This window comes from Taudactylus pleione, unplaced genomic scaffold, assembly GCF_031769625.1.
Source record: "Taudactylus pleione unplaced genomic scaffold, aTauple2 ptg000385l, whole genome shotgun sequence".
Taxonomy (NCBI): Eukaryota; Metazoa; Chordata; class Amphibia; order Anura; family Myobatrachidae; genus Taudactylus; species Taudactylus pleione.
Genome location: NW_028284786.1, coordinates 1,286,470 through 1,314,266, shown reverse-complemented (window position 1 = coordinate 1,314,266; position 27,797 = coordinate 1,286,470).

Sequence of the window (27,797 nt, the reverse complement as noted above, 5' to 3'; positions counted from 1 at the left end):
TGCTTACAGACTGTATCATGTTTTACACACTGCACATGGTATATGTAGGCCTGATGCAGAATTATATGTACCGTGCTTACAGACTGTATCGTGTTTTACACACTGCACGTGGTATATGTGGGCCTGATGCAGAATTATCTCTGCACCTACTTAGACTGTATCGTGTCTTACACACTGCACATGGTATATGTGGGCCTGATGCAGAATAATATGCACACCTGCTTACAGACTGTATCGTGTTTTACCCACTGCACATGGTATATGTGGGCCTGATGCAGAATTATATGTACACCTGCTTACAGACTGTATCGTGTCTTACACACTGCACATGGTATATGTGGGCCTGATGCAGAATTATATGTAGACCTTCTTACAGACTATATCATGTTTTACATACTGCACATGGTATATGTAGGCCTGATGCAGAAATATATGTACCTTGCTTACAGACTGTATCGTGTTTTACACACTGCACGTGGTATATGTGGGCCTGATGCAGAATTATATGTACACCTACTTACAGACCGTATCGTGTTTTACACACTGCACTGGTATATGTGGGCCTGATGCAGAATTATATGTACACCTGCTTACAGACTGTATCGTGTCTTACACACTGCACATGGTATATGAGGGCCTGATGCAGAATTATATGTACACCTGCTTACAGACTGTATCGTGTCTTACACACTGCACATGGTATATGTGGGCCTGATGCAGAATTAAATGTACACCTGCTTACAGACTGTATCATGTTTTACACACTGCACATGGTATATGTAGGCCTGATGCAGTATTATATGTACCGTGCTTACAGACTGAATCGTGTTTTACACACTGCACGTGGTATATGTGGGCCTGATGCAGAATTATATGTGCACCTACTTACAGACTGTATCGTGTCTTACACACTGCACATTGTATATGTGGGCCTGATGCAGAATTATATGTACACCTGCTTACAGACTGTATCGTGTTTTACACACTGCACATGGTATATGTGGGCCTGATGCAGAATTATATGTACACCTGCTTACAGACTGTATCGTGTCTTACACACTGCACATTGTATATGTGGGCCTGATGCTGAATTATATGTACACCTGCTTACAGACTGTATCGTGTTTTACACACTGCACATGGTATATGTGGGCCTGATGCAGAATTATATGTACACCTGCTTACAGACTGTATCGTGTCTTACACACTGCACATGGTATATGTGGGCCTGATGCAGAATTATATGTTCCCCTGCTTATAGACTGTATCGTGTCTTACTGACTGCACATGGTATATGTGTGCCTGATGCAGAATTATATGTACCGTGCTTACAGACTGTATTGTGTCTTACACACTGCACATGGTATATGTGGGCCTGATGCAGAATTATATGTACACCTACTTACAGACTGTATCGTGTCTTACACACTGCAAATGGTATATGTGGGCCTGATGCAGAATTATATGTACACCTGCTTACAGACTGTATTGTATCTTACACAATGCACATGGTATATGTGGGCCTGATGCAGAATTATATGTACACCTGCTTATATACTCTATCGTGTCTTACACACTGCACATGGTATATGTGGGCCTGATGCAGAATTATATGTACACCTGCTTACACACTGTATCGTGTCTTACACACTGCACATGTTATATGTGGGCCTGATGCAGAATTATATGTACACCTGCTTTCAGACTGTATCATGTTTTACACACTGCACATGGTATATGTAGGCCTGATGCAGAATTATATGTACCGTGCTTACAGACTGTATTGTGTCTTACACACTGCACATGGTATATGTGGGCCTGATGCAGAATTATATGTACACCTGCTTACAGACTGTATCGTGTCTTACACACTGCACATGGTATATGTGGGCCTGATGCAGAATTATATGTACACCTTCTTACAGACTGTATCGTGTCTTACACACTGCACATGGTATATGTGGGCCTGATGCAGAAATATAAGTACCTTGCTTACAGACTGTATCGTGTTTTACACACTGCACTGGTATATGTGAGCCTGATGCAGAATTATATGTACACCTGCTTACAGACTGTATCGTGTCTTACCCACTGCACATGGTATATGTGGGCCTGATGCAGAATTATATGTACACCTGCTTACAGACTGTATCGTGTCTTACACACTGCACATGGTATATGTGGGCCTGATGCAGAATTATATGTACACCTGCTTACAGACTGTATCATGTTTTACACACTGCACATGGTATATGTAGGCCTGATGCAGAATTATATGTACCGTGCTTACAGACTGTATCGTGTTTTACACACTGTACGTGGTATATGTGGGCCTGATGCAGAATTATATGTGCACCTACTTACAGACTGTATCGTGTCTTACACACTGCACATGGTATATGTGGGCCTGATGCAGAATTATATGTACACCTGCTTACAGACTGTATCGTGTATTACACACTGCACATGGTATATGTGGGCCTGATGCAGAATTATATGTACACCTTCTTATAGACTGTATCATGTTTTACACACTGCACATGGTATATGTAGGCCTGATGCAGAAATATATGTACCGTGCTTACAGACTGTATCGTGTTTTACACACTGCACGTGGTATATGTGGGCCTGATGCAGAATTATATGTACACCTGCTTACAGACTGTATCGTGTCTTACACACTGCACATGGTATATGTGGGCCTGATGCAGAATTATATGTACACCTGCTTTCAAACTGTATCATGTTTTACACACTGCACATGGTATATGTAGGCCTGATGCAGAATTATATGTACCGTGCTTACAGACTGTATCGTGTTTTACACACTGCACTGGTATATGTGAGCCTGATGCAGAATTATATGTACACCTGCTTACAGACTGTATCGTGTCTTACCCACTGCACATGGTATATGTGGGCCTGATGCAGAATTATATGTACACCTGCTTACAGACTGTATCGTGTCTTACACACTGCACATGGTATATGTGGGCCTGATGCAGAATTATATGTACACCTGCTTTCAGACTGTATCATGTTTTACACACTGCACATGGTATATGTAGGCCTGATGCAGAATTATATGTACCGTGCTTACAGACTGTATCGTGTTTTACACACTGTACGTGGTATATGTGGGCATGATGCAGAATTATATGTGCACCTACTTACAGACTGTATCGTGTCTTACACACTGCACATGGTATATGTGGGCCTGATGCAGAATTATATCTACACCTACTTACAGACTGTATCGTGTCTTACACACAGCACATGGTATATGTGGGCCTGATGCAGAATTATATGTACACCTGCTTACAGACTGTATTGTGTCTTACACACTGCACATGGTATATGTGGGCCTGATGCAGAATTATATGTACACCTGCTTACAGACTGTATCGTGTCTTACACACTGCACATGGTATATGTGGGCCTGATGCAGAATTATATGTACACCTTCTTACAGACTGTATCGTGTCTTACACACTGCACATGGTATATGTGGGCCTGATGCAGAAATATAAGTACCTTGCTTACAGACTGTATCGTGTTTTACACACTGCACTGGTATATGTGAGCCTGATGCAGAATTATATGTACACCTGCTTACAGACTGTATCGTGTCTTACCCACTGCACATGGTATATGTGGGCCTGATGCAGAATTATATGTACACCTGCTTACAGACTGTATCGTGTCTTACACACTGCACATGGTATATGTGGGCCTGATGCAGAATTATATGTACACCTGCTTACAGACTGTATCATGTTTTACACACTGCACATGGTATATGTAGGCTTGATGCAGAATTATATGTACCGTGCTTACAGACTGTATCGTGTTTTACACACTGTACGTGGTATTTGTGGGCCTGATGCAGAATTATATGTGCACCTACTTACAGACTGTATCGTGTCTTACACACTGCACATGGTATATGTGGGCCTGATGCAGATTTATATGTACACCTGCTTACAGACTGTATCGTGTCTTACACACTGCACATGGTATATGTGGGCCTGATGCAGAATTATATGTACACCTTCTTATAGACTGTATCATGTTTTACACACTGCACATGGTATATGTAGGCCTGATGCAGAAATATATGTACCGTGCTTACAGACTGTATCGTGTTTTACACACTGCACGTGGTATATGTGGGCCTGATGCAGAATTATATGTACACCTACTTACAGAATGTATCGTGTTTTACACACTGCAATGGTATATGTGGTCCTGATGTAGAATTATATGTACACCTGCTTACAGACTGTATCGTGTCTTACACACTGCACATGGTATATGTGGGCCTGATGCAGAATTATATGTACACCTACTTACAGACTGTATCATGTTTTACACACTGCACATGGTATATGTGGGCCTGATGCAGAATTATATGTACACCTACTTACAGACTGTATCATGTTTTACACACTGCACATGGTATATGTGGGCCTGATGCAGAATTATATGTACACCTGCTTATAGACTGTATCGTGTTTTACACACTGCAAATGGTATATGTGGAGCTGATGCAGAATTATATGTACACCTGCTTACTAACTGTATCATGTCTTACACACTGCACATGGTATATGTGGGACTGATGCAGAATTATATGTACACCTGCTTACATACTGTATCATGTTTTACACACTGCACATGGTATATGTGGGCCTGATGCAGAATTATATGTACCGTGCTTACAGACTGTATCGTGTTTTACACACTGCACATGGTATATGTGGGCCTGATGCAGAATTATATGTACACCTACTTACAGACTGTATCGTGTTTTACACACTGCACTGGTATATGTGGGCCTGATGCAGAATTATATGTACACCTGCTTACAGACTGTATCGTGTCTTACACACTGCACATGGTATATGTGGGCCTGATGCAGAATTATATGTACACCTGCTTACAGACTGTATCGTGTCTTATACACTGCACATGGTATATGCGGGCCTGATGCAGAATTATATGTACACCTGCTGACAGACTGTATCATGTTTTACACACTGCACATGGTATATGTAGGCCTGATGCAGAATTATATGTACCGTGCTTACAGACTGTATCGTGTTTTACACACTGCACGTGGTATATGTGGGCCTGATGCAGAATTATCTGTGCACCTACTTAGACTGTATCGTGTCTTACACACTGCACATGGTATATGTGGGCCTGATGCAGAATTATATGCACACCTGCTTACAGACTGTATCGTGTTTTACACACTGCACATGGTATATGTGGGCCTGATGCAGAATTATATGTACACCTGCTTACAGACTGTATCGTGTCTTACACACTGCACATTGTATATGTGGGCCTGATGCAGAATTATATGTACACCTGCTTTCAGACTGTATCGTGTCTTACACACTGCACATGGTATATGTGGGCCTGATGCAGAATTATATGTACACCTGCTTACAGACTGTATCGTGTCTTACACACTGCACATGGTATATGTGGGCCTGATGCAGAATTATATGTAGACCTTCTTACAGACTATATCATGTTTTACACACTGCACATGGTATATGTAGGCCTGATGCAGAAATATATGTACCTTGCTTACAGACTGTATCGTGTTTTACACACTGCACGTGGTATATGTGGGCCTGATGCAGAATTATATGTACACCTACTTACAGACCGTATCGTGTTTTACACACTGCACTGGTATATGTGGGCCTGATGCAGAATTATATGTACACATGCTTACAGACTGTATCGTGTCTTACACACTGCACATGGTATATGAGGGCCTGATGCAGAATTATATGTACACCTGCTTACAGACTATATCGTGTCTTACACACTGCACATGGTATATGTGGGCCTGATGCAGAATTAAATGTACACCTGCTTACAGACTGTATCATGTTTTACACACTGCACATGGTATATGTAGGCCTGATGCAGTATTATATGTACCGTGCTTACAGACTGAATCGTGTTTTACACACTGCACGTGGTATATGTGGGCCTGATGCAGAATTATATGTGCACCTACTTACAGACTGTATCGTGTCTTACACACTGCACATTGTATATGTGGGCCTGATGCTGAATTATATGTACACCTGCTTACAGACTGTATCGTGTCTTACACACTGCACATGGTATATGTGGGCCTGATGCAGAATTATATGTTCCCCTGCTTTTAGACTGTATCGTGTCTTACTGACTGCACATGGTATATGTGTGCCTGATGCAGAATTATATGTACCGTGCTTACAGACTGTATTGTGTCTTACACACTGCACATGGTATATGTGGGCCTGATGCAGAATTATATGTACACCTACTTACAGACTGTATCGTGTCTTACACACTGCACATGGTATATGTGGGCCTGATGCAGAATTATATGTACACCTGCTTACAGACTGTATTGTATCTTACACAATGCACATGGTATATGTGGGCCTGATGCAGAATTATATGTACACCTGCTTATATACTCTATCGTGTCTTACACACTGCACATGGTATATGTGGGCCTGATGCAGAATTATATGTACACCTGCTTACACACTGTATCGTGTCTTACACACTGCACATGGTTATGTGGGCCTGATGCAGATTTATATGTACACCTGCTTACAGACTGTATTGTGTCTTACACACTGCACATGGTATATGTGGGTCTGATGCAGAATTATATGTACACCTGCTTACAGACTGTATCGTGTTTTACACAATGCACATGGTATATGTGGGCCTGATGCAGAATTATATGTACACCTGCTTATAGACTGTATCGTGTTTTACACACTGCAAATGGTATAGGTGGATCTGATGCAGAATTATATGTACACCTGCTTACTAACTGTATCATGTCTTACACACTGCACATGGTATATATGGGACTGATGCAGAATTATATGTACACCTGCTTACATACTGTATCATGTTTTACACACTGCACATGGTATATGTGGGCCTGATGCAGAATTATTTGTACCGTGCTTACAGACTGTATCGTGTTTTACACACTGCACATGGTATATGTGGGCCTGATTCAGAATTATATATACACCTGCTTACAGACTGTATCGTGTCTTACACACTGCACATGGTATATGTGGGCCTGATGCAGAATTATATGTACACCTACTTACAGACTGTATCGTGTCTTACACACAGCACATGGTATATGTGGGCCTGATGCAGAATTATATGTACACCTGCTTACAGACTGTATCGTGTCTTACACACTACACATGGTATATGTGGGCCTGATGCAGAATTATATGTACACCTGCTTACAGATTGCATCGTGTTTTACACACTGCACTGGTATATGTGTGCCTGATGCAGAATTATATGTACACCTGCTTACAAACTGTATCGTGTCTTACACACTGCACATGGTATATGTGGGCCTGATGCAGAATTATATGTACACCTACTTACACACTGTATCATATTTTACACACTGCACATGGTATATGTGGGCCTGATGCAGAATTATATGTACACCTACTTACAGACTATATTGTGTTTTACACACTGCACATGGTATATGTGGGGCTCATGCAGAATTATATGTACACCGACTTACAGACTATATCATGTCTTACACACTGTTCATGGTATATGTGGGCCTGATGCAGAATTATATTTAAACCTACTTACAGATGGTATCATGTTTTACACACTGCACATCGTATATGTGGGCCTGATGCAGAATTATATGTACACCTGCTTACAGACTGTATGGTGTCTTACACACTGCACATGGTATATTTGGTCTAATGCAGAATTGTATGTACACCTGCTTATAGACTGTATCGTTTTTTACACACTGCACGTGGTATATGTGGGCCTGATGCAGAATTATATGTACACCTACTTACAGACTGTATCGTGTCTTACACACTGCACATGGTATATGTGGGCGTGATGCAGAATTATATGTACACCTTCTTACAGACTGTATCGTGTCTTACACACTGCACATGGTATATGTGGGCCTGATGCAGAATTATATGTACACCTACGTACAGACTGTATCATATCTTACTCACTGCACATAGTATATGTGGGCCTGATGCAGAATTATATGTACCGTGCTTACAGACTGTATTGTGTCTTATACACTGCACATGGTATATGTGGCCCTGATGCAGAATTATATGTACACCTACTTACAGACTGTATCGTGTCTTTCACACTGCACATGGCTTATGTGGGCCTGATGCAGAATTATATGTACACCTGCTTACATATTGTATCGTGTCTTACACACTGCACATGGTATATGTGGGCCTGATGCAGAATTATATGTACACCTGCTTATAGACTGTATCATGTCTTACACACTGCACATGGTATATGTGGGCCTGATGCTGAATTATATGTACAGCTACTTACAGACTGTATCGTGTTTTACACACTGCACATGGTATATGTGGGCCTGATGCAGAATTATATGTACACCTGCTTACAGACTGTATCGTGTCTTACACACTGCACATGGTATATGTGGGCCTGATGCAGAATTATATGTACACCTGCTTACAGACTGTATCGAGTCTTACACACTACACATGGTATATGTGGGCCTGATGCAGAATTATATGTACCGTGCTTACAGACTGTATAATGATTTACACACTGCACATGGTATATGGGGGCCTGATGCAGAATTATATATACACGTGCTTACAGACTGTATCGTGTCTTACACACTGCACATGGTATATGTGGGCCTGATGCAGAATTATATGTACACCTGCTTACAGAATATATTGTGTCTTACACACTGCACATGGTATATGTGGGCCTGATGCAGAATTATATGTACACCTGCTTACAGACTGTATCGAGTCTTTCACACTACACATGGTATATGTGGGCCTGATGCAGAATTATATGTACCGTGCTTACATACTGTATCGTGTCTTACACACTGCACATGGTAAATGTGGGCCTGATGCAGAATTATATGTACACCTACTTACAGACTGTATCGTATCTTTCACACTGCACATGGTATATGTGGGCCTGATGCAGAATTATATGTACCGTGCTTACAGATTGTATTGTGTCTTACACACTGCACATGGTATATGTGGGCCTGATGCTGAATTATATGTACACCTGCTTACAGACTGTAACGTGTTTTACACACTGCACATGGTATATGTGGGCCTGATGCAGAATTATATGTACACCTGCTTGCATACTGTATCGTGTCTTACACACTGCACATGGTATATGTGGGGCTGATGCAGAATTATATGTACACCTACTTACAGACTATATCGTGTCTTACACACTGCACATGGTATATGTGGGACTGATGCAGAATTACATGTACACCTACTTACAGATGGTATCATGTTTTACACACTGCACATGGTATATGTGGGCCTGATGCAGAATTATATGTACACCTGCTTACAGACTGTATCTTGTCTTACACACTGCACATGGTATATGTGGGCCTAATGCAGAATTATATGTACACCTGCTTATAGACTTTATCGTGTTTTACACACTGCACATGGTACATGTGGGCCTGATGCAGAATTATATGTACACCTGCTTACTAACTGTATCGTGTCTTACACACTGCACATGGTATATGTGGGGGGGATGCAGAATTATATGTACACCTACTTACAGACTGTATCGTGTCTTACACACTGCACATGGTATATGTGGGCCTGACGCAGAATTATATGCACACCTGCTTACAGACTGTATTGTGTCTTACAAACAGCACAAGGTATATGTGGGCCTGATGCAGAATTATATGTACCGTGCTTACAGATTGTATTGTGTCTTACACACGGCACATGGTATATGTGGGCCTGATGCAGAATTATATGTACACCTACTTACAGATAGTATCGTGTCTTACACACTGCACATGGTATATGTGGGCCTGAAGCAGAATTATATGTACACCTGCTTACAGACTGTATTGTGTCTTACACACTGCACATGGTATATGTGGGCTTGATGCAGAATTATATGTACACCTGCTTACATACTGTATCGTGTCTTACACACTGCACATGGTATATGTGGGCCTGATGCAGAATTATATGTACACCTACTTACAGACTGTATCATATCTTACTCACTGCACATGGTATATGTGGGCCTGATGCAGAATTATATGTACCGTGCTTACAGACTGTATTGTGTCTTACACACTGCACATGGTATATGTGGGCCTGATGCAGAATTATATGTACACCTACTAACAGACTGTACAGTGTCTTACACACTGCACATGGTATATGTGGGCCTGATGCAGAATTATATGTACACCTGCTTACATAATGTATCGTGTCTTATACACTGCACATGGTATATGTGGGCCTGACGCAGAATTATATGTACACCTGCTTATAGACTGTATTGTGTCTTACATACTGCACATGGTATATGTGGGCCTGATGCTGAATTATATGTACACTTGCTTACAGACTGTATCGTGTTTTACACACTGCACATTGTATATGTGGGCCTGATGCAGAATTATATGTACACCTGCTTACAGACTGTATCGTGTCTTACACACTGCACATGGTATATGTGGGCCTGATGCAGAATTATATGTATCGTGCTTACAGACTGTATCATGATTTACACACTGCACATGGTATATGTGGGCCTGATGCAGAATTATATTTACACGTGCTTACAGACTGTATCGTGTCTTACACACTGCACATGGTATATGTGGGCCTGATGCAGAATTATATGTACACCTGCTTACAGACTGTATTGTGTCTTACACACTGCACATGGTATATGTGGGCCTGATGCAGAATTATATGTACACCTGCTTACAGACTGTATCGTGTCTTACACACTACACATGGTATATGTGGGCCTGATGCAGAATTATATGTACCGTGCTTACAGATTGTATTGTGTCTTACACACTGCACATGGTATATGTGGGCCTGATGCAGAATTATATGTACACCTACTTACAGACTGTATCATGTCTTACACACTGCACATGGTATATGTGGGCCTGATGCAGAATTATATGTACACCTGCTTACAGACTGTATTGTGTCTTACACACTGCACATGGTATATGTGGGCCTGATGCAGAATTATATGTACACCTGCTTACAGACTGTATCGTGTCTTACACACTACACATGGTATATATGGGCCTGATGCAGAACTATATGTACCATGCTTACAGATTGTATTGTGTCTTACACACTGCACATGGTATATTTGGGCCTGATGTAGAATTATATGTACACCTACTTACAGACTGTATCGTGTCTTACACACTGCACAGGGTATATGTGGGCCTGATGCAGAATTATATGTACACCTGCTTACAGACTGTATTGTGTCTTACACACTGCACATGGTATATGTGGGCCTGATGCAGAATTATATGTACACCTGCTTACAGACTGTATCGTGTCTTACACACTACACATGGTATATGTGGGCCTGATGCAGAAATATATGTACCGTGCTTACAGATTGTATTGTGTCTTACACACTGCACATGGTATATGTGGGCCTGATGCAGAATTATATGTACACCTACTTACAGACTGTATCGTGTCTTACACACTGCACATGGTATATGTGGGCCTGATGCAGAATTATATGTACACCTGCTTACAGACTGTATTGTGTCTTACACACTGCACATGGTATATGTGGGCCTGATGCAGAATTATGTGTTCCGTGCTTACAGATTGTATTGTGTCTTACACACAGCACATGGTATATCTGGGCCTGATGCAGAATTATATGGACACCTACTTACAGATAGTATCGTGTCTTACACACTGCACATGGTATATGTGGGCCTGATGCAGAATTATATGTACACCTGCTTACAGACTGTATTGTGTCTTACACACTGCACATGGTATATGTGGGCCTGATGCAGAATTATATGTACACCTGCTTACATACTGTATCGTGTCTTACACACTGCACATGGTATATGTTGCCCTGATGCAGAATTATATGTACACCTGCTTACAGACTGTATTGTGTCTTACACACTGTACATGGTATATGTGGGCCTGATGCAGAATTATATGTACACCTGCTTACATAATGTATCGTGTCTTACACACTGCACATGGTATATGTGGGCCTGATGCAGAATTATATGTACTCCTGATTATAGACTGTATCGTGTCTGACACACTGCACATGGTTTATGTGGGCCTGATGCTGAATTATATGTACACCTGCTTACAGACTGTATCGTCTTTTACATACTGCACATGGTATATGTGGGCCTGATGCAGAATTATATGTACACCTGCTTACAGACTGTATCGTGTCTTACACACTGCACATGATATATGTGGGCCTGATGCAGAATTATATGTACACCTGCTTACAGACTGTATCGTGTCTCTTTCACACTACACATGGTATATGTGGGCCTGATGCAGAATTATATGTACCGTGCTTACAGATCGTATTGTGTCTTACACACTGCACATGGTATATGTGGGCCTGATGCAGAATTATATGTACACCTACTTACAGACTGTATCGTGTCTTACACATTGCACATGGTATATGTGGGCCTGATGCAGAATTATATGTACACCTTCTTACAGACTGTATTGTGTCTTACACACTGCACATGGTATATGTGGTCCTGATGCAGAATTATATGTACATCTGCTTACAGACTGTATCGTGTCTTACACACTGCACATGGTATATGTGGGCCTGATGCAGAATTATACGTACCGTGCTTACAGACTGTATTGTGTCTTACACACTGCACATGGTATATGTGGGCCTAATGCAGAATTATATGTACACCTACTTACAGACTGTATCGTGTCTTACACACTGCACATGGTTATGTGGGCCTGATGCAGAATTATATGTACACCTACTTACAGACTGTATTCTGTCTGACACACTGCACATGGTATATGTGGGCCTGATGCAGAATTATATGTACACCTGCTTACATACTGTATCGTGTCTTACACACTGCACATGGTATATGTGGGTCTGATGCAGAATTATATGTACCGTGCTTACAGACTGTATCGTGTCTTACACACTGCACATGGTATATGTGGGCCTGATGCAGAATTATATGTACACCTGCTTACAGACTGTATTGTGTCTTACACACTGCACATGGTTATGTGGGCCTGATGCAGAATTATATGTACACCTGTTTACAGACTGTATCGTGTCTTACACACTGCACATGGTATATGTGGGCCTGATGCAGAATTATATATACACCTGCTTACAGACTGTATAGTGTCTTATACACTGCACATGGTATATGTGGGCCTGATGCAGAATTTTATGTACACGTGCTTAGTAGCTTACAGATTGTATTGTGTCTTACACACTGCACATGGTGTATGTGGGCCTGATGCAGAATTATATGTACACCTACTTACACACTGTATCGTGTCTTACACACTGCACATGGTATATGTGGGCCTGATGCAGAATTATATGTACACCAGCTTACAGTCTGTATTGTGTCTTACACACTGCACATGGTATATGTGCGCCTGATGTAGAATTATATGTACACCTACTTACAGACTGTATCGTGTCTTACACACTGCACATGGTATATGTGGGCCTGATGCAGAATTATATGTACCGTGCTTACAGACTGTATTGTGTCTTACACACTGCAGATGGTATATGTGGGCCTGATGCAGAATTATATGTACACCTACTTACAGACTGTATCGTGTCTTACACACTGCACATGGTATATGTGGGCCTGATGCAGAATTATATGTACACCTGCTTACAGACTGTATTGTGTCTTACACACTGCACATGGTATATGTGGGCCTGATGCAGAATTATATGTACACCTGCTTACAGACTGTATCATGTCTTACACACTGCACATGGTATATGTGGGCCTGATGCTGAATTATATGTACACCTGCTTACAGACTGTATCGTGTCTTACACACTGCACATGGTATATGTGGACCTGATGCAGAATTATATGTACACCTGCTTACAGACTGTATTGTGTCTTACACACTGCACATGGTATATGTGGGCCTGATGCAGAATTATATGTACACCTGCTTACAGACTGTATCGTGTCTTACACACTGCACATGGTATATGTGGGCCTGATGCAGAATTATATGTACACCTGCTTACAGACTGTATCGTGTCTTATACACTGCACATGGTATATGTGGACCTGATGCAGAATTATATGTACACGTGCTTAGAAGCTTACACACTGTATTATGTTTTACACACTGCACATGGTATATGTAGGCCTGATGCAGAATTATATGTACCGTGCTTACAGACTGTGTTGTGTCTTACACACTGCACATGGTGTATGTGGGCCTGATGTAGAATTATATGTACACCTACTTACAGATGGTATCGTGTCTTCCACACTGCACATGGTATATGTGGGCCTGATGCAGAATTATATGTATCGTGCTTACAGACTGTATCATGATTTACACACTGCACATGGTATATGTGGGCCTGATGCAGAATTATACGTACCGTGCTTACAGACTGTATTGTGTCTTACACACTGCACATGGTATATGTGGGCCTAATGCAGAATTATATGTACACCTACTTACAGACTGTATCGTGTCTTACACACTGCACATGGTTATGTGGGCCTGATGCAGAATTATATGTACACCTGCTTACAGACTGTATCGTGTCTTACACACTGCACATGGTATATGTGGGTCTGATGCAGAATTATATGTACCGTGCTTACAGACTGTATCGTGTCTTACACACTGCACATGGTTATGAGGGCCTGATGCAGAATTATATGTACACCTGTTTACAGACTGTATCGTGTCTTACACACTGCACATGGTATATGTGGGCCTGATGCAGAATTATATATACAGCTGCTTACAGTCTGTATAGTGTCTTATACACTGCACATGGTATATGTGGGCCTGATGCAGAATTATATGTACACGTGCTTAGTAGCTTACAGACTGTATCATTTTTTACACACTGCACATGGTATATGTAGTCCTGATGCAGAATTATATGTACCGTGCTTACAGATTGTATTGTGTCTTACACACTGCACATGGTGTATGTGGGCCTGATGCAGAATTATATGTACACCTACTTACAGACTGTATCGTGTCTTACACACTGCACATGGTATATGTGGGCCTGATGCAGAATTATATATACACCAGCTTACAGACTGTATTGTGTCTTACACACTGCACATGGTATATGTGGGCCTGATGCAGAATTATATGTACACCTGCTTACATACTGTATCGTGTCTTACACACTGCACATGGTATATGTTCACCTGATGTAGAATTATATGTACACCTACTTACAGACTGTATCGTGTCTTACACACTGCACATGGTATATGTGGGCCTGATGCAGAATTATATGTACACCTGTTTACAGACTGTATCGTGTCTTACACACTGCACATGGTATATGTGGGCCTGATGCAGAATTATATGTACACCTGCTTACAGACTGTATCGTATCTTACACACTGCACATGGTATATGTGGGCCTGATGCTGAATTATATGTACACCTGCTTACAGACTGTATCGTGTCTTACACACTGCACATGGTATATGTGGGCCTTATGCAGAATTTTATGTACACCTGCTTACAGACTGTATTGTGTCTTACACACTGCACATGGTATATGTGGGCCTGATGCAGAATTATATGTACACCTGCTTACAGACTGTATCGTGTCTTACACACTGCACATGGTATATGTGGACCTGATGCAGAATTATATGTACACGTGCTTAGAAGCTTACAGACTGTATCATGTTTTACACACTGCACATGGTATATGTAGGCCTGATGCAGAATTATATGTACCGTGCTTACAGACTGTATTGTGTCTTACACACTGCACATGGTGTATGTGGGCCTGATGCAGAATTATATGTACACCTGCTTATATACTGTATCGTGTCTTACACACTGCACATGGTATATGTGGGCCTGATGCAGAATTATATGTACACCTACTTACAGACTGTATCATATCTTACTCACTGCACATGGTATATGTGGGCCTGATGCTGAATTATATGTACACCTACTTACAGACTGTATCGTGTCTTACACACTACACATGGTATATGTGGGCCTGATGCAGAATTATATGTACACCTGCTTACAGACTGTATTGTGTCTTACACACTGTACATGGTATATGTGGGCCTGATGCAGAATTATATGTACACCTGCTTACATAATGTATCGTGTCTTATACACTGCACATGGTATATGTGGGCCTGATGCAGAATTATATGTACACCTGCTTATAGACTGTATTGTGTCTTACATACTGCACATGGTATATGTGGGCCTGATGCTGAATTATATGTACACTTGCTTACAGACTGTATCGTGTTTTACACACTGCACATGGTATATGTGGGCCTGATGCAGAATTATATGTACACCTGCTTACAGACTGTATCGTGTCTTACACACTGCACATGGTATATGTGGGCCTGATGCAGAATTATATGTATCGTGCTTACAGACTGTATCATGATTTACACACTGCACATGGTATATGTGGGCCTGATGCAGAATTATATTTACACGTGCTTACAGACTGTATCGTGTCTTACACACTGCACATGATATATGTGGGCCTGATGCAGAATTATATGTACACCTGCTTACAGACTGTATTGTGTCTTACACACTGCACATGGTATATGTGGGCTTGATGCAGAATTATATGTACACCTGCTTACAGACTGTATCGTGTCTTACATACTACACATGGTATATGTGGGCCTGATGCAGAATTATATGTACAACTGCTTACAGACTGTATTGTGTCTTACACACTGCACATGGTATATGTGGGCCTGATGCAGAATTATATGTACACCTGCTTACAGACTGTATTGTGTCTTACACACTGCACATGGTTATGTGGGCCTGATGCAGAATTATATGTACACCTGTTTACAGACTGTATCGTGTCTTACACACTGCACATGGTATATGTGGGCCTGATGCAGAATTATATGTACACGTGCTTAGAAGCTTACAGACTGTATCATGTTTTACACACTGCACATGGTATATGTAGGCCTGATGCAGAATTATATGTACCGTGCTTACAGACTGTATCGTGTCTTACACACTGCACATGGTATATGTGGGCCTGATGCAGAATTATATGTACACCTGCTTACAGACTGTATTGTGTCTTACACACTGCACATGGTATATGTGGGCCTGATGCAGAATTATATGTACACCTGCTTACAGACTGTATCGTGTCTTACACACTACACATGGTATATGTGGGCCTGATGCAGAATTATATGTACCGTGCTTACAGATTGTATTGTGTCTTACACACTGCACATGGTATATGTGGGCCTGATGCAGAATTATATGTACACCTACTTACAGACTGTATCGTGTCTTACACACTGCACATGGTATATGTGGGCCTGATGCAGAATTATATGTACACCTGCTTACAGACTGTATTGTGTCTTACACACTGCACATGGTATATGTGGGCCTGATGCAGAATTATATGTACACCTGCTTACAGACTGTATCGTGTCTTACACACTACACATGGTATATGTGGGCCTGATGCAGAATTATATGTACCGTGCTTACAGATTGTATTGTGTCTTACACACTGCAGATGGTATATGTGGGCCTGATGCAGAATTATATGTACACCTACTTACAGACTGTATCGTGTCTTACACACTGCACATGGTATATGTGGGCCTGATGCAGAATTATATGTACACCTGCTTACAGACTGTATTGTGTCTTACACACTGCATATGGTATATGTGGGCATGATGCAGAATTATATGTACACCTTCTTACAGATTGTATTGTGTCTTACACACTGCACATGGTTATGTGGGCCTGATGCAGAATTATATGTACACCTGTTTACAGACTGTATCGTGTCTTACACACTGCATATGGTATATGTGGGCCTGATGCAGAATTATATATACACCTGCTTACAGACAGTATAGTGTCTTATACACTGCACATGGTATATGTGGGCCTGATGCAGAATTATATGTACACGTGCTTAGTAGCTTACAGACTGTATCATTTTTTACACACTGCACATGGTATATGTAGGCCTGATGCAGAATTATATGTACCGTGCTTACAGATTGTATTGTGTCTTACACACTGCACATGGGGTATGTGGGCCTGATGCAGAATTATATGTACACCTACTTACAGACTATATCGTGTCTTACACACTGCACATGGTATATGTGGGCCTGATGCAGAATTATATGTACACCAGCTTACAGACTGTATTGTGTCTTACACACTGCACATGGTATATCTGGGCCTGATGCAGAATTATGTGTACACCTGCTTACATACTGTATCGTGTCTTACACACTGCACATGGTATATGTGCGCCTGATGTAGAATTATATGTACACCTACTTACAGACTGTATCGTGTCTTACACACTACACATGGTATATGTGGGCCTGATGCAGAATTATATGTACCGTGCTTACAGATTGTATTTTGTCTTACACACTGCAGATGGTATATGTGGGCCTGATGCAGAATTATGTGTACACCTGCTTACAGACTGTATTGTGTCTTACACACTGCACATGGTATATGTGGGCCTGATGCAGAATTATATGTACACCTGCTTACATACTGTATCGAGTCTTACACACTGCACATGGTATATGTGGGCCTGATGCAGAATTATATGTACACCTGCTTACAGACTGTATCGTGTCTTACACACTGCACATGGTATATGTGGGCCTGATGCAGAATTATACGTACCGTGCTTACAGACTGTATTGTGTCTTACACACTGCACATGGTATATGTGGGCCTAATGCAGAATTATATGTACACCTACTTACAGACTGTATCGTGTCTTACACACTGCACATGGTTATTTGGGCCTGATGCAGAATTATATGTACACCTGCTTACATACTGTATCGTGTCTTACACACTGCACATGGTATATGTGGGTCTGATGCAGAATTATATGTACCGTGCTTACAGACTGTATCGTGTCTTACACACTGCACATGGCATATGTGGGCCTGATGCAGAATTATATGTACACCTGCTTACAGACTGTATCGTGTCTTACACACTGCACATGGTATATTTGGGCCTGATGCAGAATTATATGTACACCTGCTTACAGACTGTATCGTGTCTTATACACTGCACATGGTATATGTGGACCTGATGCAGAATTATATCTACACGTGCTTAGAAGCTTACAGACTGTATCATGTTTTACACACTGCACATGGTATATGTAGGCCTGATGCAGAATTATATGTACCGTGCTTACAGACTGTATTGTGTCTTACACACTGCACATGGTGTATGTGGGCCTGATGCAGAATTATATGTACACCTACTTACAGATGGTATCATGTTTTACACACTGCACATGGTATATGTGGGCCTGATGCAGAATTATATGTACACCTATTTACAGATGGTATCATGTTTTACACAGTGCACATGGTATATGTGGGCCTGATGCAGAATTATATGTACACCTGCTTACAGACTGTATGGTGTCTTACACACTGCACATGGTATATGTGGGCCTGATGCAGAATTATATGTACACCTGCTTACAGACTGTATCGTGTCTTACACACTACACATGGTATATGTGGGCCTGATGCAGAATTATATGTACCGTGCTTACAGATTGTATTGTGTCTTACACACTGCACATGGTATATGTGGGCCTGATGCAGAATTATATGTACACCTGCTTACAGACTGTATTGCGTCTTACACACTGCACATGGTATATGTGGGCCTGATGCAGAATTATATGTACACCTGCTTACATACTGTATCGTGTCTTACACACTGCACGTGGTATATGTGGGCCTGATGCAGAATTTTATGTACACCTACTTACAGACTGTATCATATCTTACTCATTGCACATGGTATATGTGGTCCTGATGCAGAATTATATGTACACCTACTTACAGACTGTATCGTGTCTTACACACTACACATGGTATATGTGGGCCTGATGCAGAATTATATGTACACCTGCTTACAGACTCTATTGTGTCTTACACACTGTACATGGTATATGTGGGCCTGATGCAGAATTATATGTACACCTGCTTACATAATGTATCGTGTCTTATACACTGCACATCGTATATGTGGGCCTGATGCAGAATTATATGTACACCTGCTTATAGACTGTATTGTGTCTTACATACTGCACATGGTATATGTGGGCCTGATGCTGAATTATATGTACACTTGCTTACAGACTGTATCGTGTTTTACACACTGCACATGGTATATGTGGGCCTGATGCAGAATTATATGTACACCTGCTTACAGACTGTATCGTGTCTTACACACTGCACATGGTATATGTGGGCCTGATGCAGAATTATATGTATCGTTCTTACAGATTGTATCATGATTTACACACTGCACATGGTATATGTGGGCCTGATGCAGAATTATATTTACACGCGCTTACAGACTGTATCGTGTCTTACACACTGCACATGGTATATGTGGGCCTGATGCAGAATTATATGTACACCTGCTTACAGACTGTATTGTGTCTTACACACTGCACATGGTATATGTGGGCCTGATGCAGAATTATATGTACACCTGCTTACAGACTGTATCGTGTCTTACACACTACACATGGTATATGTGGGCCTGATGCAGAATTAAATGTACAGTGCTTACAGATTGTATTGTGTCTTACACACTGCACATGGTATATGTGGGCCTGATGCAGAATTATATGTACACCTACTTACAGACTGTATCGTGTCTTACACACTGCACATGGTATATGTGGGCCTGATGCAGAATTATATGTACACCTGCTTACAGACTGTATTGTGTCTTACACACTGCACATGGTATATGTGGGCCTGATGCAGAATTATATGTACACCTACTTACAGACTGTATCGTGTCTTACACACTGCACATGGTATATGTGGGCCTGATGCAGAATTATATGTACACCTGCTTACAGACTGTATTTTGTCTTACACACTGCACATGGTATATGTGGGCGTGATGCAGAATTATTTGTACACCTTCTTACAGATTGTATTGTGTCTTACACTCTGCACATGGTATATGTGGGCCTGATGCAGAATTATATGTACACCTGCTTACAGACTGTATCGTGTCTTACACACTGCACATGGTATATGTGGGCCTGATGCAGAATTATACGTACCGTGCTTACAGACTGTATTGTGTCTTACACACTGCACATGGTATATGTGGGCCTGATGCAGAATTATATGTACACCTACTTACAGACTGTATCGTGTCTTACACACTGCACATGGTTATTTGGGACTGATGCAGAACTATATGTGCACCTGCTTACAGACTGTATTGTGTCTTACACACTGCACATGGTATATGTGGGCCTGATGCAGAATTATATGAACACCTGCTTACATACTGTATCGTGTCTTACACACTGCACATGGTATATGTGGGCCTGATGCAGAATTATATGTACCGTGCTTACAGACTGTATTGTGTCTTACACACTGCACATGGTATATGTGGGCCTGATGCAGAATTATATGTACACCTGCTTATAGACTGTATCGTGTTTTACACACTGCACATGGTATATGTGGGCCTGATGCAGAATTATATGTACACTTGCTTACTAACTGTATCGTGTCTTACACACTGCACATGGTATATGTGGGATTGATGCAGAATTATATGTACACCTGCTTACAGACTGTATTGTGTCTTACACACTGCACATGGTATATGTGGGCCTGATGCAGAATTATATGTACCGTGCTTACAGACTGTATCGTGTTTTACACACTGCACATGGTATATGTGGGCCTGATGCAGAATTATATGTACACCTGCTTACAGACTGTACCGTGTCTTACACAGTGCACATGGTATATGTGGGCCTGATGCAGAATTATGTGTTCCGTGCTTACAGATTGTATTGTGTCTTTCACACGGCACATGGTATATGTGGGCCTGATGCAGAATTATATGTACACCTACTTACAGATAGTATCGTGTCTTACACACTGCACATGGTATATGTGGGCCTGATGCAGAATTATATGTACCGTGCTTACAGACTGTATTGTGTCTTACACACTGCACATGGTGTATGTGGGCCTGATGCAGAATTATATGTACACCTGCTTATATACTGTATCGTGTCTTACACACTGCACATGGTATATGTGGGCCTGATGCAGAATTATATGTACACCTACTTACAGACTGTATCATATCTTACTCACTGCACATGGTATATGTGGGCCTGATGCAGAATTATATGTACACCTACTTACAGACTGAATCGTGTCTTACACACTACACATGGTATATGTGGGCCTGATGCAGAATTATATGTACACCTGCTTACAGACTGTATTGTATCTTACACACTGTACATGGTATATGTGGGCCTGATGCAGAATTATATGTACACCTGCTTACATAATGTATCGTGTCTTATACACTGCACATGGTATATGTGGGCCTGATGCAGAATTATATGTACACCTGCTTATAGACTGTATTGTGTCTTACATACTGCACATGGTATATGTGGGCGTGATGCTGAATTATATGTACACTTGCTTACAGACTGTATCGTGTTTTACACACTGCACATGGTATATGTGGGCCTGATGCAGAATTATATGTACACCTGCTTACAGACTGTATCGTGTCTTACACACTGCACATGGTATATGTGGGCCTGATGCAGAATTATATGTATCGTGCTTACAGACTGTATCATGATTTACACACTGCACATGGTATATGTGGGCCTGATGCAGAATTATATTTACACGTGCTTACAGACTGTATCGTGTCTTACACACTGCACATGGTATATGTGGGCCTGATGCAGAATTATATGTACACCTGCTTACAGACTGTATTGTGTCTTACACACTGCACATGGTATATGTGGGCCTGATGCAGAATTATATGTACACCTGCTTACAGACTGTATCGTGTCTTACACACTACACATGGTATATGTGGGCCTGATGCAGAATTATATGTACACCTGCTTACAGACTGTATTGTGTCTTACACACTGCACATGGTATATGTGGGCCTGATGCAGAATTATATGTACACCTGCTTACAGACTGTATTGTGTCTTACACACTGCACATGGTTATGTGGGCCTGATGCAGAATTATATGTACACCTGTTTACAGACTGTATCGTGTCTTACACACTGCACATGGTATATGTGGGCCTGATGCAGAATTATATGTACACGTGCTTAGAAGCTTACAGACTGTATCATGTTTTACACACTGCACATGGTATATGTAGGCCTGATGCAGAATTATATGTACCGTGCTTACAGACTGTATCGTGTCTTACACACTGCACATGGTATATGTGGGCCTGATGCAGAATTATATGTACACCTGCTTACAGACTGTATTGTGTCTTACACACTGCACATGGTATATGTGGGCCTGATGCAGAATTATATGTACACCTGCTTACAGACTGTATCGTGTCTTACACACTACACATGGTAAATGTGGGCCTGATGCAGAATTATATGTACCGTGCTTACAGATTGTATTTTGTCTTACACACTGCACATGGTATATGTGGGCCTGATGCAGAATTATATGTACACCTACTTACAGACTGTATCGTGTCTTACACACTGCACATGGTATATGTGGGCCTGATGCAGAATTATATGTACACCTGCTTACAGACTGTATTGTGTCTTACACACTGCACATGGTATATGTGGGCCTGATGCAGAATTATATGTACACCTGCTTACAGACTGTATCGTGTCTTACACACTACACATGGTATATGTGGGCCTGATGCAGAATTATATGTACCGTGCTTACAGATTGTATTGTGTCTTACACACTGCAGATGGTATATGTGGGCCTGATGCAGAATTATATGTACACCTACTTACAGACTGTATCGTGTCTTACACACTGCACATGGTATATGTGGGCCTGATGCAGAATTATATGTACACCTGCTTACAGACTGTATTGTGTCTTACACACTGCACATGGTATATGTGGGCATGATGCAGAATTATATGTACACCTTCTTACAGATTGTATTGTGTCTTACACACTGCACATGGTTATGTGGGCCTGATGCAGAATTATATGTACACCTGTTTACAGACTGTATCGTGTCTTACACACTGCATATGGTATATGTGGGCCTGATGCAGAATTATATATACACCTGCTTACAGACAGTATAGTGTCTTATACACTGCACATGGTATATGTGGGCCTGATGCAGAATTATATGTACACGTGCTTAGTAGCTTACAGACTGTATCATTTTTTACACACTGCACATGGTATATGTAGGCCTGATGCAGAATTATATGTACCGTGCTTACAGATTGTATTGTGTCTTACACACTGCACATGGGGTATGTGGGCCTGATGCAGAATTATATGTACACCTACTTACAGACTATATCGTGTCTTACACACTGCACATGGTATATGTGGGCCTGATGCAGAATTATATGTACACCAGCTTACAGACTGTATTGTGTCTTACACACTGCACATGGTATATGTGGGCCTGATGCAGAATTATATGTACCGTGCTTACAGATTGTATTTTGTCTTACACACTGCACATGGTATATGTGGGCCTGATGCAGAATTATATGTACACCTGCTTACAGACTGTATTGTGTCTTACACACTGCACATGGTATATGTGGGCCTGATGCAGAAGTATATGTACACCTGCTTACATACTGTATCGAGTCTTACACACTGCACATGGTATATGTAGGCCTGATGCAGAATTATATGTACACCTGCTTACAGACTGTATCGTGTCTTACACACTGCACATGGTATATGTGGGCCTGATGCAGAATTATACGTACCGTGCTTACAGACTGTATTGTGTCTTACACACTGCACATGGTATATGTGGGCCTGATGCAGAATTATATGTACACCTACTTACAGACTGTATCGTGTCTTACACACTGCACATGGTTATTTGGGACTGATGCAGAACTATATGTGCACCTGCTTACAGACTGTATTGTGTCTTACACACTGCACATGGTATATGTGGGCCTGATGCAGAATTATATGAACACCTGCTTACATACTGTATCGTGTCTTACACACTGCACATGGTATATGTGGGCCTGATGCAGAATTATATGTACCGTGCTTACAGACTGTATTGTGTCTTACACACTGCACATGGTATATGTGGGCCTGATGCAGAATTATATGTACACCTGCTTATAGACTGTATCGTGTTTTACACACTGCACATGGTATATGTGGGCCTGATGCAGAATTATATGTACACTTGCTTACTAACTGTATCGTGTCTTACACACTGCACATGGTATATGTGGGATTGATGCAGAATTATATGTACACCTGCTTACAGACTGTATTGTGTCTTACACACTGCACATGGTATATGTGGGCCTGATGCAGAATTATATGTACCGTGCTTACAGACTGTATCGTGTTTTACACACTGCACATGGTATATGTGGGCCTGATGCAGAATTATATGTACACCTGCTTACAGACTGTACCGTGTCTTACACAGTGCACATGGTATATGTGGGCCTGATGCAGAATTATGTGTTCCGTGCTTACAGATTGTATTGTGTCTTTCACACGGCACATGGTATATGTGGGCCTGATGCAGAATTATATGTACACCTACTTACAGATAGTATCGTGTCTTACACACTGCACATGGTATATGTGGGCCTGATGCAGAATTATATGTACCGTGCTTACAGACTGTATTGTGTCTTACACACTGCACATGGTGTATGTGGGCCTGATGCAGAATTATATGTACACCTGCTTATATACTGTATCGTGTCTTACACACTGCACATGGTATATGTGGGCCTGATGCAGAATTATATGTACACCTACTTACAGACTGTATCATATCTTACTCACTGCACATGGTATATGTGGGCCTGATGCAGAATTATATGTACACCTACTTACAGACTGAATCGTGTCTTACACACTACACATGGTATATGTGGGCCTGATGCAGAATTATATGTACACCTGCTTACAGACTGTATTGTATCTTACACACTGTACATGGTATATGTGGGCCTGATGCAGAATTATATGTACACCTGCTTACATAATGTATCGTGTCTTATACACTGCACATGGTATATGTGGGCCTGATGCAGAATTATATGTACACCTGCTTATAGACTGTATTGTGTCTTACATACTGCACATGGTATATGTGGGCGTGATGCTGAATTATATGTACACTTGCTTACAGACTGTATCGTGTTTTACACACTGCACATGGTATATGTGGGCCTGATGCAGAATTATATGTACACCTGCTTACAGACTGTATCGTGTCTTACACACTGCACATGGTATATGTGGGCCTGATGCAGAATTATATGTATCGTGCTTACAGACTGTATCATGATTTACACACTGCACATGGTATATGTGGGCCTGATGCAGAATTATATTTACACGTGCTTACAGACTGTATCGTGTCTTACACACTGCACATGGTATATGTGGGCCTGATGCAGAATTATATGTACACCTGCTTACAGACTGTATTGTGTCTTACACACTGCACATGGTATATGTGGGCCTGATGCAGAATTATATGTACACCTGCTTACAGACTGTATCGTGTCTTACACACTACACATGGTATATGTGGGCCTGATGCAGAATTATATGTACACCTGCTTACAGACTGTATTGTGTCTTACACACTGCACATGGTATATGTGGGCCTGATGCAGAATTATATGTACACCTGCTTACAGACTGTATTGTGTCTTACACACTGCACATGGTTATGTGGGCCTGATGCAGAATTATATGTACACCTGTTTACAGACTGTATCGTGTCTTACACACTGCACATGGTATATGTGGGCCTGATGCAGAATTATATGTACACGTGCTTAGAAGCTTACAGACTGTATCATGTTTTACACACTGCACATGGTATATGTAGGCCTGATGCAGAATTATATGTACCGTGCTTACAGACTGTATCGTGTCTTACACACTGCACATGGTATATGTGGGCCTGATGCAGAATTATATGTACACCTGCTTACAGACTGTATTGTGTCTTACACACTGCACATGGTATATGTGGGCCTGATGCAGAATTATATGTACACCTGCTTACAGACTGTATCGTGTCTTACACACTACACATGGTAAATGTGGGCCTGATGCAGAATTATATGTACCGTGCTTACAGATTGTATTTTGTCTTACACACTGCACATGGTATATGTGGGCCTGATGCAGAATTATATGTACACCTACTTACAGACTGTATCGTGTCTTACACACTGCACATGGTATATGTGGGCCTGATGCAGAATTATATGTACACCTGCTTACAGACTGTATTGTGTCTTACACACTGCACATGGTATATGTGGGCCTGATGCAGAATTATATGTACACCTGCTTACAGACTGTATCGTGTCTTACACACTACACATGGTATATGTGGGCCTGATGCAGAATTATATGTACCGTGCTTACAGATTGTATTGTGTCTTACACACTGCAGATGGTATATGTGGGCCTGATGCAGAATTATATGTACACCTACTTACAGACTGTATCGTGTCTTACACACTGCACATGGTATATGTGGGCCTGATGCAGAATT